This window comes from Salarias fasciatus, assembly GCF_902148845.1.
Source record: "Salarias fasciatus chromosome 23 unlocalized genomic scaffold, fSalaFa1.1 super_scaffold_20, whole genome shotgun sequence".
NCBI lineage: Eukaryota > Metazoa > Chordata > Actinopteri > Blenniiformes > Blenniidae > Salarias > Salarias fasciatus.
This window is the reverse complement of record NW_021941230.1, coordinates 2,038,717-2,054,072: the sequence shown is the minus strand read 5'-3', so window position 1 is coordinate 2,054,072 and position 15,356 is coordinate 2,038,717. Positions and strand designations below refer to the sequence as shown.

General features: G+C 44.6%; 1 protein-coding gene and 4 long non-coding RNA genes across 5 annotated transcripts in view; 1 reads left to right on the top strand and 4 right to left on the bottom strand.

The window, feature by feature from the left end:
• LOC115384139 (NACHT, LRR and PYD domains-containing protein 3-like) overlaps nucleotides 1–15,356 on the bottom strand; it is a gene marked incomplete at its 5' end in the record, with an annotated part of 256,996 nt that overhangs the window by 70,465 nt on the left and 171,175 nt on the right. The window lies entirely within an intron of this gene.
• Nucleotides 1–15,356, bottom strand: part of LOC115384154 (uncharacterized) — a 176,263-nt gene that overhangs the window by 56,053 nt on the left and 104,854 nt on the right. The window lies entirely within an intron of this gene.
• LOC115384164 (uncharacterized) lies at nucleotides 948–5,007 on the bottom strand. The gene is made up of 3 exons (XR_003930827.1): nucleotides 4,960–5,007; nucleotides 1,884–2,068; nucleotides 948–1,535 (listed from the first exon to the last, which is right to left on the bottom strand). It is a non-coding gene; the product is annotated as an uncharacterized LOC115384164 (long non-coding RNA).
• On the bottom strand, nucleotides 7,848–10,702 carry LOC115384171 (uncharacterized). The gene is made up of 4 exons (XR_003930836.1): nucleotides 9,086–10,702; nucleotides 8,903–8,985; nucleotides 8,625–8,766; nucleotides 7,848–8,515 (listed from the first exon to the last, which is right to left on the bottom strand). It is a non-coding gene; the product is annotated as an uncharacterized LOC115384171 (long non-coding RNA).
• On the top strand, nucleotides 13,870–14,415 carry LOC115384181 (uncharacterized). Its single transcript, XR_003930846.1, has 3 exons — nucleotides 13,870–13,927; nucleotides 14,064–14,205; nucleotides 14,315–14,415. It is a non-coding gene; the product is annotated as an uncharacterized LOC115384181 (long non-coding RNA).

The following is a 15,356-nucleotide window of genomic DNA, read 5'->3' as shown; positions in this document are numbered from 1 at the left end:
CAGCAGGTCAAAGGTTCAAAGGTTTGCCTGCGTTTACCTGAAGTCTGTCCACCAGAGTAAAGTAATCTGATTACTGTAGTCTTCAAGTGAGGAACCCTGTGGGACAGGAAGACACCCAGTCATGGAGTTTGGACATTTAAAGAGCAGCTGCAGCCTTTTTCATTCCACTCTGACTGAAGGAGTCCTGCTGCTCAGACTTCATGATGACACTGCTGTATTAGTTGTGTTTCAGGAGGAGGCCAGAGGGGGGCGCTAAGAAAGGCCATGGAGAGGATTGTGGAGGAGCAGCAGCAGGTCAGCTGACTGACAGCAGAGAGAAAAGTCTCATGTCCACAAAGAATCAAGGCCTTTCTCTGAAGCAGCAGCAGGAAACAGATCAGGAAGAAAGTAGGAACAGAGCAGCAGACAGACCACCAAGAAAAGATCCAGGAGAGTCCAGGAAGAGCCGGATTTTCATCCTCTGCTTTTCAACAAATAAAAACCATCAACTAAAGTGAAACTAGCCTGACTGGAAACTCTGTTTCCTGCTCTGTTGGTTCACTGCTGCTCCACCTGTGGAGTCCTGATGACAACTGGAAAACTCTCTTTACTGCTGTGACGCCAAAGAACTGCTGACTGCAGCTGTTTCCTCCCGTTTCCATGGAGACCAGTGGCAGCAGTTTCCTAAAAGTTGTGTTTTCAGAGGCTGTGAGCAGCGTGGTGGTGGAAAGAGGACGGAACAAGAAACAGTTCAACAGACTTTATTAGAACAAACATTGAACATGTTCCCAAATCAATCCAGTCAGGAGGGAATTCTCTGAGTTTCCTTCTAAACCAATGAAACAAAGCTCTCAAACAGGAAAAGAGTTCTCTGACTATCAGCTGACATCAAGACTTCAATCAGGAATTTAAGCTTCAGAGAAGATGAGAAGAAAACAGAAGGAACAAGAAACCAGCTTCACTAAATATTGATCAAAACAGAGTTTTTATGAACAGAGGACAAATGAATCTGGACTGTTTCAAAGATTGTGTCTAAGATCTGTGTCTTAGTAGTTTGATCATTTTTACTGAGCTGCTAAACAATTAGAAATCATTGAAAGTTGAGGATTGACTTTAAAATGTGATTGAGAGGAATGAAAAACTTCACCAAGCAGAGAATTACATGACTGAACAATTCATCATTTTTCTTCTGCAGTCAGTCCAAAAGTTCTCCTGTTTTCTGTCACATGACTCAGAAATGAAGAGATTTAGTCTGGAATCACTTTGAAAATCAAAGCAGATTGTATCTGAGAGCATGAGAAGAACATCTGGACAGTTGTTTCTACACCAGTCTCACAGAAGCAGCAGATGTTGTTGATCTGAAAACGTTTTCTGAGTGGTTCTTTGGATAAATCTCCTTCAGGATGGTGAAATGAGGGAGAGCAGCAGGGCTGAACGCTGAAGATCTACTGATGCTCCATGGTTCCATGCTGGACTCTCACAGCTCTTCACACTGCACCACTGACACTCAGCAGCTCTTCTGCTGCTTCCTCTGTCACTCAGTGCTGGAAGAAGCTCTGCTCTCAGTAGATCTTCAGGACTCACAGACTACTCTCTTGTAACTGACCTGCCACCTGCAGAGAGATGAGAGGTGGTGGTCAGAGTGTGTGAAGCAGTGAGGACTTCAGTCCTGTTCAGAGCAGCAGTCAGCAGCTCAGAGCTCATGAAGGACCACCACTGTCAGACCAACACAACAAGCCTGTGGCTCCTCTGATTGGCTGACTGTGTGTCCTCTGCTGTCCAATCCTGAAGCTGCTCAGCGTTCTCCTCTCACAGCCTCACTGAGAGTCAAACACTGGATCTTTGTTCTCACACTGACTGTGTTTAGTCCAAACCTGCTGAAAGCAGCATGGACTCACTCCAACCATCTACTGACCTCAGAGTCTGCAGGCTGCAGTCTGGACTCTGCTGGAGAGCAACCAGCTGCTGCACATCTGGATCCTGCAGCCGGTTGTAATCCAGGTGGAGCTCCTTCAGGTGGGAGGGGTTGGACTTCAGAGCTGAGGCCAGAGAAGAACAGCTGATCTCTGACAAACTGCAGCCCCTCAACCTGAATAAAGAGAGAAAGCAGCAGAATCAATGAGGAGGAACCAATCAGATGTATTGATGGAGAAATGAGCAGCTCCACATTACTGAGTCCTGATCAATGAGCTGTTGTGTTGTTGTGGATCTTCATCACACACAACATTCACACTCCTCCTCATGTCCACACACAGCAGTCAGCTGCTGCTGAGCTCAGTCCACTCTCTCACTGCAGGATCAGAGTCTCAGATCACAGCTGCTGACAAACATTTCTCCTTCTGCAACAGGAACAAACAGTCAACTGACCTCAGAGTCTGCAGACCACAGAGTGGACTCTGCAGAAAACCACACAGCTGAGAAACTCCTGAATCCTGCAGAGGGTTACTGCTCAGGTCCAGATGTTCCAGATGTTTCTGGAGGGAGGGGTTGGACTTCAGAGCTGAGGCCACAGAAGAACAGCTGATCTCTGACAACCTGCAGAACTCCAACCTGAATAAAGAGAGAAAGAAGTGAGATTAGAGGACAGAGTTTAAACACACACACACACACACACGCACGGTCTCGTATTTCTATCCTTGTGGGGACCTTCCATTGACTCCCATTCATGTCTCGCCCCTAACCCTAACCCTAACCCACACCACAACAAAGCCTAACCCTAAAGAAATGTTTTTGCACTTTTACTTTTTTCAGTAACAACAACATGGTCAAGAAAACACTGTTTGTCCTTATTAGGACCGGAAAAAGGTCCCACAAGGCACGTCGTTCCACGTTTTGCTATCCTTGTGGGGACATTTGGCCCCGACAAGGATAGAAATACGAGAACACACACACACACACACACACACACACACACACACACACACACACACACACACACACACACACACACAAGTCAAACAACAGTGTGACTTGTGACATCCCATAATATGCTGACATGCTTATGCTAACATACTATTGTGCTGAAAAGCTAATGCTAACATCCTGACACAGTTATGCTAACATGCTCATGTGTTTACATGGTAATCCTGCCATGCTAATTTGCCAACATACTGATGCAAGCATGCTAATATCCTGACAAACTTATGCTAATGTGCTAATGTGCTGACATGCTAATGATAGCATGGTAATATCCCAACATGCTCATTCTCACATGCTCATATGCTAACATGTGCCAACATGTTCACATCCTGACATGCCAATGCTAACATGCTAATCTCCAGACATACTCATGATAACATGCTATTGTTCTAATATGCTACTGCTAACATGCTAATGTGCTGACATGCCTATGCTAACATACCAAAGATTTATGGTAATGTGCTGTTACACTAATGCTAACATGTTGACGTGCTATTGCTAACACGTTACTCTCCTGATATGCTCATGCTAACATGCTGATGTATTGATATACTGATGCTAAAATTCTAATGTGCCTACATTTTAATGTCACTATGCTAATGTGCTGACATGCTAATGCTGACATACTAATTTGCTGACATTCTTATGCTAACATGCAAATGCCCTCACGTGCTTAAGCGAACATGCTAATATCTTGACACTCTGATGCTAACATGCTGATTCTCTGACACTAATGCAAAGACATGCTGATGCTACCATGCTAATATGCCGACATGCTGACACACTAATGCTAATGCTAACGCAAACATGTTAATAGGCTGATATACTAATGCTGACATACTAATGCTACCATGCTAATTTGCTGAGATATTAATGCTGAAATGCTAATGTACTGACATGCTAATGCCTACATGCTAATGTGCTGACATGCTAATGCTAACATGCTGTTTTGACATGCTTATGCTAGCCTACTAATTGGCTGACAAGCTAATTTCAACATGCTAATAACCTGACATGCCTACATACTGACATGCTGCTGTGCTGTCACACACATGCTATTGTGATTAAATGCTAATGTACTCACATGCTAATATGCTGACACGCTGATCCTAATATCCTAATGTGCTGATATGCTAATGCTAATGCCAACACAAACATGCTAATAGCTTATATACTAATGCTGAGATGCTACTGCTAACATGCTAATTTGCTGACCCACTAATGCTAAAATGCTAATGTACTGACATGCTAATGCCTACATGCTAATATGCTGATATGCTAATGCCAAAGTGAACAAAACATGCTCATAGGCTGATATACTAGTGCTGACATGCTAATGCTAATGTACTGACATGCTAATGCCTACATGCTCATGTGTTAACATGCTAATATCCTATCATGCTAATGTGTTAACATGGTGTCAATGTGTGTTGAAGCCATTTGTCTTTCAGCTGTTAGCTTGGCGTTAGCTTAGCTTCATGCTGACTTGAACTTTCTCAGTGGAATAGTTTGGTCCGTGCAGCCAGGTGTTCTGCAATGAGATCAAATTCCTGATGGCGAGCTCCCAATCAAGGCCAGGAGCCTGAGAACAAGTGCTGCCCCCACATGGTCTGGTAGAAGCTCTGCAGCCTGTTCACTCTCCTCCTCCTCTGACTGAACTCTGAAACCACATCCCATCCAGACCTCACTGGACTGACTGGACACTTTCACAACTCTTCATCCTCCAATCCACACTGGAACCCTGTGAAGCTCAGTCAGCTGTTTAGTTCTGCCATGGAGGAGTGAAGAGCCCAGCTGCTACGCTGCTTTGAAAGCTGAAGGTCAACATGGAGCGTGTCAGAGGTTCACAGTCAATGATCCACTGCAGCTCCTTTCTTCTTCTAGCAAGCTTTGAAATGTGGAGCTGCACACGGCTCTGCCACAGTCACAGGACTAAAGAGCAGAGAAGAAGCTCCGTTTCTCCTGGAGATCCTCAGTGTGGATCACTGTCAGATCAGCCTGATGTCTGACCTTTAGTGTCAACACTACTTTACTGAAACACACTCAAAAATGGAGTCTGACCTCAGAGTCTGCAGACCACAGAGTGGACTCTGCAGAAAACCACACAGCTGAGAAACTCCTGAATCCTGCAGAGGGTTCCTGCTCAGGTCCAGATGTTCCAGATGTTTCTGGAGGGAGGGGTTGGACTTCAGAGCTGAGGCCAGAGAAGAACAGCTGATCTTTGACAAACTGCAGAACTCCAACCTGAATAAAGAGAGAAAGAAGTGAGATTAGAGGACAGAGTTTGATGTTGAAGTGACTGAGAGCAGAAGAAGGTTCAGACTGGAAGAGTTTAGAAATGTAAAGTCCAAACAGCTGAAGCCTCCAGGAGGAGAAGAGCTCTCATCAACATGCTGCAGAGCTCAGTCCACTCTCTGTCCACACTACATCTGGAATCCTCCTGATCTCCTCTCAGTCCTTTGCCTCCAACAGATTCTCCCTTCAGACAGTGAACTGACCTCAGAGTCTCCAGGTTACAGTTTGGACTCTCCAGTCCAGAACACACAATCTTCACTGAGGAATCCTTCAGCTTGTTGTAACTCAGGTCCAGATGTTTCAGATGGGAGGGGTCAGAGGTCAGAGCTGAGGAGATCACTTCACAGTGAGGATCAGAGAGTCCACAGCCAGAAAGACTGTAATGAGACCAGAGAGGACAGGACGCTATGAGAGAGGACACTTTGATGGACTGTTGGACATCAGAGCTTCACTTCTTCACTTTGGCTTCATGTTGACCTGGAGGAGAACCTGGAGGAGAAGCTGGAGGAGAACCTGGAGGAGAGAAAATGGAGTTCCTTATGTGGAGTTCACGTTAGATGTCTAGACATCCAACGTTGCACCTCTTTTCATATCCTCCAACCTGCTCTGCTGTCCCATTGCCCCCTGCACTGTCTCATGTTGCCCCTCATGTTGCCCTCACTGTCTCATGTTGCCCTCACTGTCTCATGTTGCCCTCACTGTCTCTTGTTGCCCCTCACTGTCTCATGTTGCCCCTCATGTTGCCCCTCACTGTGTCATGTTGCCCCTCACTGTCTCATGTTGCCCCTCATGTTGCCCCTCACTGTCTCATGTTGCCCCTCACTGTCTCATGTTGCCCTCACTGTCTCATGTTGCCCCTCATGTTGCCCCTCACTGTCTCATGTTGCCCCTCACTGTCTCATGTTGCCCTCACTGTCTCCTGTTGCCCCTCACTGTCTCATGTTGCCCTCACTGTGTCATGTTGCCCTCACTGTCTCATGTTGCCTCACTGTCTCATGTTGCCCTCACTGTTTCATGTTGCCCCTCACTGTCTCATGTTGCCCCTCATGTTGCCCCTCACTGTCTCATGTTGCCCTCACTGTTTCATGTTGCCCCTCACTGTCTCATGTTGCCCCTCATGTTGCCCCTCACTGTCTCATGTTGCCCTCACTGTCTCATGTTGCCCTCACTGTCTCATGTTGCCCTCACTGTTTCATGTTGCCCCTCACTGTCTCATGTTGCCCCTCATGTTGCCCCTCACTGTCTCATGTTGCCCTCACTGTCTCATGTTGCCCTCACTGTCTCATGTTGCCCTCACTGTCTCATGTTGCCCTCACTGTCTCATGTTGCGTTGCTGTCTCTCAGCTTGGTCAGACTGCTGAGCTGTGAAAACAACACTGAGTGAAATGTTGAGCAGCTCTTCATTCTGGACCCAGTTCAGAGTTCTGCTCTCACTTTAACATCATTCAACACATTTCCTCTCAGGCTTTAGTCTGGTTGCTGCTGAGCCTCACATCACTTCTTTCATCACATGTTTACAGTGTGAAGAAGACCAAGAGAAGATCTGCTGACTTCCACAACATGGACATTTGATTTCCAGCTGCTATGAGGGCTGATCAGATGGATTCCAGGAGGCAGCTGGAAACATTTCAGTCTCATTAGAATATTACAGACAATAAGAGATGAAATGTGAATCAGAACATGAAGGAAGACTGACAGTCCAAGTTTGAACCAACTCTGAGAACTGAGTCTCTCTGGAGGGTAGAGGAGACTTTTAGGAACAGCAGCAGGTTTGATGATATTAATATTGAAACTAATAAAATGTAGATTTTATGATTGATTGAATAATGAAGTGAGACTCTCTGCAGCAGAATGGAGCCGTTAACTACGGTGGCCCTGAGGTGCAAAACACAACTGCAAATCAGAAAACACAACACAAAAAGAGAAAACACAACGGCAAAAGAGAAAACGGAAATCGGGTGCATCAGTCTTCTTCTTCTAATGATTTCCGGCAGGCTGTACGCTTGTTTAGCGCAATGCTGCCCCTTCAGGTTAAGTAGTGGTTGACATCAGTCGTCGCTGATTGGACGAAAGAACTGGTCTGTCCTTTGAACCGGAAAGAGTCACAATTCGCCAGTAAAGCCTCGTTTCCATGGGCCGTTTCTCAATTCTTAGTCCGCAAGTGCGCACTCGTGGACTTGGAGAGTACACACCTGTTAGTCGGACTTCGAGTCCAGACTTTCGACGAGGCGAGAACGCATCGAAGTTAATGCGCAATTGGAACATGCGGACTTGATGACTTCATCGTGTGTCTACAACGCCAATATCTGATAGTTGTCATTCATTCATACATTAAAACATTGATCAAAGAGCAGCATAAGATGAGTGTTTATAGCGGCCAGTGATCAGGAAGTATTAGACGAAGAGAGTAGTTGTTGTGGAACAAGTTTATAAAGCAAGTCGCTGCATTAAATATTGGAAAGAGGTTAAAATGACAATACATGATGATCTACACAGAAAAATGTGGCAAAACTGCTTGTACCTATTCTGTCTCATAAATGCTGTGTGTAATACAGAGTTACTCTTACTTCTAGCCTACCTGCCCTCCTAAACAGCTTTTCAATTAGTGTTTAACTACTTGGAGCTGAGCTCAGAAGAAAAGCAGCTGATCAGACGTTTCTACAAACACAATTATTTCACTTTGTTTTACTGCCTGTCATACCTGTGTGTCTTTTGTCCTCCATCTGCTCCCGTCTTCATGATGCACTGATTTACATGAGTCTAATATACATTATAAAGTTAAACAAATCATTATCACTATTCAGTTCTCTCTTCAGTAAAAACATCAATGTGTTGCAAAGAGAGATATTAATCATAAACAGATGTCTAACAAAGTCAGGAGTTCACGGAAAATGTATTAAACTTCAACAGAACCTTCAAGAATAAAAGCAAAAATAAGTGGAAACATCAGGAAGGTTTAAAAAATGGCATGTTTTTAAAAGTTCTACAGTTCTTTCTTTTATTTACCAGCAACAACAACAACAACATGAACAGGTCAATGATAAGGAGGTCATGTGACTCCAGTCTTCAGTGTTTCCTGGGAGAACAGATTCTACAGATTCTGCTCCCAGGAAAAATCCCCTGGATGGAGTCAGGAGCTCCGGTCTGGTTCTGCAGGGTTCTGGACCGTCCTCAGTGTTGTGGATGAGCTGATGAACTTCATCTCAGTGATCCACTTCCAGACAGGAGCAGGTGGAGGAACCTGGAGCTTTGCTCTCCTGGTCTTCAGGCATTTCTCCATCCTGCTGGAGTCGCTGATGAAGCCACATCAGAATTCTTCCTCCTGCAGAACCACAGAAACATATTTTACCTAAACAGAGAGTTTCCCCTCCATCATACTGAGGGGTGTTTGTGACGCCAAAGGGAGGTTTACTGAGGTCTATATTGACAACCTGGGATGCGACGAGGCCCTGGTCCTGCTCAGATCCACCATGAACCAGCTGGTCCTGTCTCCACCAGCTGGGTTTCTGCTGGGTGGAGGTTCAGACTCAGACCTGCAGCACCCAGCCTTTATGACACCAGACTGACAACCTGCTGGAAGGAAGAAAACTTTATGTCAATAACCAGAAACACAAACATGTCCACAGTGAATTTTTACCATAACATCACAATTTATCAATCACAGGAAGCCTCTCTGGCGTCATTCAAAGTACAGAAACAGGTCTGATACCTTGGATCAGGCCTTCAGATTATGCTTCTTATATTTATATCTTGTTTGGTGTCACAGCCGACCCTGCAGACGTCCCAAAGTCTCTGAGGAGGACAAAAAAAAAAAAAAAGAATCACACACTACCAACTCAATATTTGAATGAATAATTCATACCTGCATTAATTGAAGCATGGAAAAACAAACCTCCCTCCATCCACATCTGGCTGCAGATCACCTCTGGACCAGGTTCTGGTTCCTCAGTACTGCCTTGATTGAAATAGTTCATAGTTTTTTGTCTGAATGCACAACATTCACCAATATAACGAGTAGAAGAAATTAGCACCAAGCTACAATCCGGCATGTTTACATGTTTCAGCATGTTCATTAATGTGCACTGTCCCATTCAAATAAACAAATAAAAATTAAATCAAATTAAAAAAAATTACTCTGAAACAGATTACACTGGACCAAGACACCGGATTCACACAAAACGATCAATATCTCATGTTTAAGCACAGGGGAGTCACAGCCTGCTGCAGCCGACATGCAGCAGCTCAGCACCGGGTCGCCTCGTTAAGCCATCCGGTCCCCAAATGTCCGAAATCGTTGGAAAAAAAATTCAAATAAGCTTGATGTGGACAGACTGACCCCATATCAACATTCTAAACAGCTATATTCTCGCCTAAAATACCGTTAAAACTACGTTCTGTTAAACAATAACGCTAATATTTCATAGCTATTTTTACTCACCGCTGTGTGTTTACACCCCGGGCATGTCTTGCGAAACGCATTCTGGGTAATTTCGCTTCTCAAGTCTGCACAAGTCTGGTCCGATGCAGACTCGGTAAAGTGGGCGGAGTTAGTCACATCCGGGTATTTCATGCGTGCTTGGTGAGATGCGAACTTTGAATTGGAACAGTACCTGGTCTCTGACTGATGACGTTTCACGAGTCCGTGAGTTCACAAGTACAGAGAAGTACGCGTATTGAGAAACGGCCACAGTTTCGGTACGGTTCAGGTCTGCTCAGTTCGGATCGGATATGCGGCGTTCTAGCCTGCAAAGCAGCGAGCCATCTGTGACGATCTGTTCCACCGGTCTCACCGCGACAGCAACGCAAACCTTTCCAAAAAGTCTACTGAACACCGGTCTTCACCGGAGGAGCAGCGGCTGCTTTCCATCACTGCAGAGGAGGTTCAACGGAACCGAACGGTGCCGTTAGAAATGGATAAAAGTGGGGGAAAAAATCACCGCAAATGGGAAAAAAAAGAAAAACAAAACCACCGTCTTCTCGGAGCGGCTGCTCTCTATCGGCTCCAGAGGTCCGTGTACCTTACGGCCATTCGTTTTCCGGATTGATATGGGTAAACGAAAAACGGAAAACCATTCGATTTCCGATTTCCGTTTGGATGAAGGTAAACAAAAAACGGAAAACGAGCCGTCTCCCGTTTTTCGTTTGGAAATCGAAAATCAAAAAACGGAAAACGAGCATTTATCTGATTGCTTATTATGTGTTTATCAAACGAAAGTCGGGAAATAAAATACGGCCGTTTTTTCATTCAACCATTTCTCAAGTTTGCGCTGCTGGAAAACCGGAAGTCGAGCTTTCTCTTCTTCTTCTTCTTCTGCTGCTGCTGCATCCTCTTTGCTTTTGTCCTCCACTCTCGACACCGAACTATTCAAAAAACGCGCATTTTCTTTGGAAATGTCTACGATTTTACCCACTTAATAGTGGACATGAATGTCAGCGGCATGACTGCAGGTGAAATCTCTGCACACCTGTGCAGTCGGTTTGGCCCGGTCCGGGGGTTTTCAGACAGAAATGTCCGAAGATGGCCCTCCGAGCGCGGCTTCTCCCACTTTTGTGTCGGATGACCAACTCCAGGCTGAAGTCACCTCAGCGTCTGCCGAGGTAAGTCGCGACAAACCTCATTAATTTATATGTATGATTAAAATCGCTGATTTTCAGTGATTTTACCGCAGTTTTACAGCGACACCTACTGGCAGCAGCAGCACACTGCAGATTCTGCCGACTCAGATCTCATTCATCACGTTGAAAGAAACAATTTCAGGAGAGAAAAATACACATAAAAACAAAAATAATAATCTCAAATGTGAGACTGCAAATGCTCTCAGTATCAGTAGGGTTGTTTGCAGTTACACTTTGGTATTTACACTTTCTAATTAACTAAATATACCATTTTGTATATTGGTTACTGGTTCATAATACAATCCAAAAATGTATTATTGTCGTTCTTAACAACCTGATGTTTTTCTATTTGCTGTTGTGTCATTTTCATCAACTTACTGAATTGTGTGTTTATGGAATTGATAGGTTGGGCCAACATACGGGAGGAAATTCCTGTCTTCTAAAGGCAGACATGCCAGTGAGAGGAGAGTGGAGCAGCTTTAGGAGCGGTTCATCATTGGCACTACCAGGCTCACCAACATGTAAGCCGACTTTACAGAGAATCACAATTGAACAGTAGTTTATTCCGTCAGATTTGCTTCTTTTTTGTTCCCACATATAAGTCGAAGGGCTCCAAACGGCCATCTGTGGAATGTCATCGAAAAAAATTGATGAGCCAAAAAATGCTGCTGAGAATCTCCATGGCATCTCAGATAACATCTGGCCTGGTAGTGCCAATGATGAACCGCTCCTAAAGCTGCTCCACTCTCCTCTCACTGGCATGTCTGCCTTTAGAAGACAGGAATTTCCTCCCGTATGTTGGCCCAACCTATCAATTCCATAAACACACAATTCAGTAAGTTGATGAAAATGACACAACAGCAAATAGAAAAACATCAGGTTGTTAAGAACGACAATAATACATTTTTGGATTGTATTATGAACCAGTAACTAATATACAAAATGGTATATTTAGTTAATTAGAAAGTGTAAATACCAAAGTGTAACTGCAAACAACCCTACTGATACTGAGAGCATTTGCAGTCTCACATTTGAGATTATTATTTTTGTTTTTATGTGTATTTTTCTCTCCTGAAATTGTTTCTTTCAACGTGATGAATGAGATCTGAGTCGGCAGAATCTGCAGTGTGCTGCTGCTGCCAGTAGGTGTCGCTGTAAAACTGCGGTAAAATCACTGAAAATCAGCGATTTTAATCATACATATAAATTAATGAGGTTTGTCGCGACTTACCTCGGCAGACGCTGAGGTGACTTCAGCCTGGAGTTGGTCATCCGACACAAAAGTGGGAGAAGCCGCGCTCGGAGGGCCATCTTCGGACATTTCTGTCTGAAAACCCCCGGACCGGGCCAAACCGACTGCACAGGTGTGCAGAGATTTCACCTGCAGTCATGCCGCTGACATTCATGTCCACTATTAAGTGGGTAAAATCGTAGACATTTCCAAAGAAAATGCGCGTTTTTTGAATAGTTCGGTGTCGAGAGTGGAGGACAAAAGCAAAGAGGATGCAGCAGCAGCAGAAGAAGAAGAAGAAGAGAAAGCTCGACTTCCGGTTTTCCAGCAGCGCAAACTTGAGAAATGGTTGAATGAAAAACGGCCGTATTTTATTTCCCGACTTTCGTTTGATAAACACATAATAAGCAATCAGATAAATGCTCGTTTTCCGTTTTTTGATTTTCGATTTCCAAACGAAAAAACGGGAGACGGCTCGTTTTCCGTTTTTGTTTACCTTCATCCAAACGGAAATCGGAAATCGAATGGTTTTCCGTTTTTCGTTTACCCATATCAATCCGGAAAACGAATGGCCGTAAGGTACACGGACCTCTGGAGCCGATAGAGAGCAGCCGCTCCGAGAAGACGGTGGTTTTGTTTTTCCTTTTTTTCCCATTTGCAGTGATTTTTTCCCCCACTTTTATCCATTTCTAACGGCACCGTTCGGTTCCGTTGAACCTCCTCTGCAGTGATGGAAAGCAGCCGCTGCTCCTCCGGTGAAGACCGGTGTTCAGTAGACTTTTTGGAAAGGTTTGCGTTGCTGTCGCGGTGAGACCGGTGGAACAGATCGTCACAGATGGCTCGCTGCTTTGCAGGCTAGAACGCCGCATATCCGATCCGAACTGAGCAGACCTGAACCGTACCGAAACTGTGGCCGTTTCTCAATACGCGTACTTCTCTGTACTTGTGAACTCACGGACTCGTGAAACGTCATCAGTCAGAGACCAGGTACTGTTCCAATTCAAAGTTCGCATCTCACCAAGCACGCATGAAATACCCGGATGTGACTAACTCCGCCCACTTTACCGAGTCTGCATCGGACCAGACTTGTGCAGACTTGAGAAGCGAAATTACCCAGAATGCGTTTCGCAAGACATGCCCGGGGTGTAAACACACAGCGGTGAGTAAAAATAGCTATGAAATATTAGCGTTATTGTTTAACAGAACGTAGTTTTAACGGTATTTTAGGCGAGAATATAGCTGTTTAGAATGTTGATATGGGGTCAGTCTGTCCACATCAAGCTTATTTGAATTTTTTTTCCAACGATTTCGGACATTTGGGGACCGGATGGCTTAACGAGGCGACCCGGTGCTGAGCTGCTGCATGTCGGCTGCAGCAGGCTGTGACTCCCCTGTGCTTAAACATGAGATATTGATCGTTTTGTGTGAATCCGGTGTCTTGGTCCAGTGTAATCTGTTTCAGAGTAATTTTTTTTAATTTGATTTAATTTTATTTGTTTATTTGAATGGGACAGTGCACATTAATGAACATGCTGAAACATGTAAACATGCCGGATTGTAGCTTGGTGCTAATTTCTTCTACTCGTTATATTGGTGAATGTTGTGCATTCAGACAAAAAACTATGAACTATTTCAATCAAGGCAGTACTGAGGAACCAGAACCTGGTCCAGAGGTGATCTGCAGCCAGATGTGGATGGAGGGAGGTTTGTTTTTCCATGCTTCAATTAATGCAGGTATGAATTATTCATTCAAATATTGAGTTGGTAGTGTGTGATTCTTTTTTTTTTTTTTTTGTCCTCCTCAGAGACTTTGGGACGTCTGCAGGTCGGCTGTGACACCAAACAAGATATAAATATAAGAAGCATAATCTGAAGGCCTGATCCAAGGTATCAGACCTGTTTCTGTACTTTGAATGACGCCAGAGAGGCTTCCTGTGATTGATAAATTGTGATGTTATGGTAAAAATTCACTGTGGACATGTTTGTGTTTCTGGTTATTGACATAAAGTTTTCTTCCTTCCAGCAGGTTGTCAGTCTGGTGTCATAAAGGCTGGGTGCTGCAGGTCTGAGTCTGAACCTCCACCCAGCAGAAACCCAGCTGGTGGAGACAGGACCAGCTGGTTCATGGTGGATCTGAGCAGGACCAGGGCCTCGTCGCATCCCAGGTTGTCAATATAGACCTCAGTAAACCTCCCTTTGGCGTCACAAACACCCCTCAGTATGATGGAGGGGAAACTCTCTGTTTAGGTAAAATATGTTTCTGTGGTTCTGCAGGAGGAAGAATTCTGATGTGGCTTCATCAGCGACTCCAGCAGGATGGAGAAATGCCTGAAGACCAGGAGAGCAAAGCTCCAGGTTCCTCCACCTGCTCCTGTCCTGGAAGTGGATCACTGAGATGAAGTTCATCAGCTCATCCACAACACTGAGGACGGTCCAGAACCCTGCAGAACCAGACCGGAGCTCCTGACTCCATCCAGGGGATTTTTCCTGGGAGCAGAATCTGTAGAATCTGTTCTCCCAGGAAACACTGAAGACTGGAGTCACATGACCTCCTTATCATTGACCTGTTCATGTTGTTGTTGTTGTTGCTGGTAAATAAAAGAAAGAACTGTAGAACTTTTAAAAACATGCCATTTTTTAAACCTTCCTGATGTTTCCACTTATTTTTGCTTTTATTCTTGAAGGTTCTGTTGAAGTTTAATACATTTTCCGTGAACTCCTGACTTTGTTAGACATCTGTTTATGATTAATATCTCTCTTTGCAACACATTGATGTTTTTACTGAAGAGAGAACTGAATAGTGATAATGATTTGTTTAACTTTATAATGTATATTAGACTCATGTAAATCAGTGCATCATGAAGACGGGAGCAGATGGAGGACAAAAGACACACAGGTATGACAGGCAGTAAAACAAAGTGAAATAATTGTGTTTGTAGAAACGTCTGATCGTCTGATGGTCAGCACCGCTCAAATGCAGAAACTGAGGAGAGGCTGTGTGGACTGAGGCGGAGATGGAGGTGATGGTAAGTTTTAATACTCTGAAACTGTACAACCACCAGTGTTACCATGCCGTTATCCACCTCTGAAATCTGAGGTTTTGTCTTACAAGTGTATCCACGCAGCGCGCTAGCTGGTTAGCATTAGCACGCGGCTAGGCTAGATAGCTTTGCACCCAGCCATGTAGCATTGTGGTGTTGCATGTGGTTTGTGTAACGTTTCTGCAGGAGGACAGGAGTCGTCCTCCTCTGGGCCCAGGGGTGGAGGAGAGAGATGTAGCGTCGTCAGGATGGAGCATCCACCTCCAGCCGGACTC